The following is a 3582-nucleotide window of genomic DNA, read 5'->3' as shown; positions in this document are numbered from 1 at the left end:
CTTCCGAGGAGGGCGCCCAGGCCTGGCGCGGGGCGCGCCAGCCCGGGACACCCGTCCTGGCTGCGGACCCGGCGCGCGCGGGGCGGTGCTGCCTCCTAGTGCGCAAAACGCACCGCCGGGGCTCCCCGGCGCCTTCCCCTCCCACCGTCTTACAAACCCTTCAGGAAGGAGAGTTGGTCCTGGGGAGGCTGCTTTGGGATTTCTTTACAGACACGTGTGCACATCGCAGAGGCATATCTCGGGTATCCACAAACGAAACAAGACCTCACTACCCATTCTGACTCAGAGTGAACTGCCCTATTGTGTTTCTGGAGCCTCCGCTCTCTCATGTGGAAAGGGGCTAGTAGATTTGAGTAGATGACCTTATGGTTAGCAGCCCAGTACGTAACCCACTAGGCCACCAGAGTCCCTAGACATAAGGTATCTAGAGAACCAAGGGAGCCCTGGTTCTGGGCTACATGTAGTGCGGTACACATTAGACTGCTAACTACAAGGCCAGCAGTTTGAAATCACCAGCCGCTCCTCAGGAGGAAAATAAGGCTTTCTACTCCTGTACAGATTTACAATCTCAGAAACCCAAAGGGGACAGGGCTACTGTACTCTGGAGGGTCTCTGTGCATCAGAAGTGACTCGTGGCAGTGAATGAGAGAGCCCAAATAAGCCTTTAAACAAAATGGGTGCATAAGCAAATGTGGTGAAGAAAGTGGATGGTGAAATCTATTAAAAGATAAAGCGTCTGGGGCCTTAAAGGCTTGCAGTTAAACAAGCAGCCATCTGGCAGGGAAGCAACAAAGCCCCCGTGGAAGAAGCACACCAACCAGCCTGTGTGATCATGAGGTGTCCACAGGAAGAGATATCAGTTCAAAAACAAGCTACCAAATTGATGTGAAGGTGTGTGGATGTAGTGGAGACCCAAAACCCCCCTGAAAGATAATTGGACAGTCCCCCAGATGGGCCACAAAGAAGGGATGATAAATCCAGGGTCGGTATGGCACTGATGAAGCATCTAAGTATCCTCCAGTTCTTTTAATACTTCCTCCTTTTACTATTATGTTTTTTGTTTGTTTTACCTCGTTAAGTTTGCTAGATTTGCTTATTTTCCTTTGTATATTTAAGATCACTTGGTACATGAAAGTCAAGATAGATAACCCTTCAGAGTCAGTAACAGGAGTAATAGTTCCCTGAGGGCACAGGAAGGGGGAGGTAAGGGGGAAGGGGAACAGGGGAGCTGATAGCATTGATGACTATATGACTCCATTCAGTAGGATTGAGTAACAGAATTGTATGTGAATGAATGTATTGGATTGTGTAAAATATGGCAAAAAGACAAAACAAAACTACTTTAAAAAAAAGTAAGCCCTTAAGTATATCTCAGTTGAATTTACAGAGCACCTAAAGAATAGGCTTGATGCACTAAACAATATGACCCCCACGCCCATAGTAAGTTGTAAAAGGACATCACACATGAAGAAGCAAAAGGGTCATTAAAAAGACAGGAAATTTTAAAAAGACCAAAATGGATGTCAGAAGAAAAATTTTGAAATTCACCAGATTTATTCAATCTGATGCTCAGCAAATAATGTAGAGAAATTGGACTATACGAAGAAGGCAGCATTGGGATCAGAGGAAGGCTCGTTGACAACCTTCAATATACAGCTGCCACAAACTTGCTTGCTGAAAGTAAAGAGGGCTTAAGACACTGGTGAAGATCAAAGACTACAACCTTCAGTACGGGCTACATCACAGCAAAAAAGGAGCCAAATTCCTCACAATGGGACCAATGGGTAACACCACACTAAAAGTAGAGGAGATTGAAGTTGTCGAGGATTTCTTTTACTTGGATACACAATTAATGCTCAAGGAAGCAACAGTCAGGAAAATCAAACAGTTGGCAAATCCGTGACAAAAGGTCTCTTTAAAGGGTTAAAGAAATACGATGTCACTTTGAGGGCTAAGGTGTGCCCGGTCCAAGCCATGGTATTTTCAGTTGAATACTGTGTGCAGGGAAGCTATACAACGAACAAGGAAGAATTAATGCCGTTGACTTATGGGGCTGCCAAAGAATATTTACCATGGACTGCCAAAGAAACAAACAAATCTGTCTTGGAAGAAGTACATCCAGAATGGTCCTTAGAGGTGAGGATGGCAAGACTTCCTCTCTATGCTTTGGGCATGTTTATTATCAGGAGAAACTAGTCCTTGGAGAAAGAGTTCTTGCTTGGTAAAGTAGAGGGGCAGCAAAGGAGAAGACAATCCTTGAGATGGATTCATGGATGGACAGTGACTCTCAATGGTATCAAACACATTGACTCACACATTGACTCACAGCAGTGAGTCTGAGGATGGTGCACGACTGGGCAGTGCCCTGATCTGCTGGTTGAGTACATGCGTCTGTGTGAGTCAGGACCAACTCCATGACCTCTAACAATAATGACAACAACATCTAGGCTATGACAGGAATGGCACATGCCCTGGCACCTCGTAGGGGAGGGGCACCAATGAGAGCTCCTATTTGCCAGCTGTGAGAGACCAGGCAGCAATTTCAAACTAATTCCATGGGTGCTATTCTCCATAGATACACACCTGGCATGTTAACTTAAATTGCTCTTGTATTTCATGGCCCAGGTTTGTTCTGTTGTTTAAACTCCTCGTGGACTACCATCATTCTGGATGCCAGCCAGTAGATACATTTGCTGCCACTGTTATCAGTTTGTGTCCTAGCCTCAAAACAGACCAAACCGGTTGCCCTTGAATTGATAACAACTCCTGGAGACCCCACGTGTGTCACGCATGGTAGAACCATGACCCTGAGAAAATCCATCACATTGTCTTCTGAAGTACCTCTGCCTGGATTCGAACCCACCAACCTTTTGGTTAGTACTCAGCACTTAACCATTTGAGCCATCTAGGGACTCTCTTGTGTCTTAGAGACAGTTATAAAATACTTTTATCTAGAGCCACTAGTCAGGTTCCACGTGGAAAGTGCTGGGGGCAGCGGGTGGGCTGCAAGATACCACCACCAGTTGCCAACAAGGCATTTCTCAATCCTGGCGCCCCCATGCGTCTCAGAGTAGAACTGTGCTCCAGAAGGTTTTTGGCGGCTGAGTTTTCTGAAAACTCAGGCCTTTTATTTATTTCTATTAATAAATCATTTTATGGAGGCACTTACAGCTCTTATAACAACCCGTACATAAATTGTATCAAACTCATTTGCACATATGTTGCCATCATAACTTTCAAAAATGTTCTTTCTGCTTGAGCCCTTGGTATTAGCTACTCTTTTCCCCTCCCTCCCCCACCCTCCCACCCACATGGACCCCTGATAAACTATAAACTATTATTATTTTCATACCTCACACCATTCACTGTCTCCCTTCCCCCACGTTTCTGTTGTTCGTCCCCCTGGTGGGTGGTTATACGTTGATCATTGTAGACAGTTCCCAATTTCTCCCCCTCCGCTCCCCCTTCCCGCCCCCCGCATGGTATCGCTACAACCATTACTGTTCCAGAGGGGGTTCTCTGTCCTGGATTTCATGTGTCCAGAGCTCTTATCTGTGCCAGTGTACCTGCTCCGGTCTAGCC

This window comes from Echinops telfairi, unplaced genomic scaffold, assembly GCF_000313985.2.
Source record: "Echinops telfairi isolate 266 unplaced genomic scaffold, ASM31398v2 ScPeMD7_7469;HRSCAF=8507_0, whole genome shotgun sequence".
NCBI lineage: Eukaryota > Metazoa > Chordata > Mammalia > Afrosoricida > Tenrecidae > Echinops > Echinops telfairi.
Note: the sequence above shows the minus strand (reverse complement) of the source record.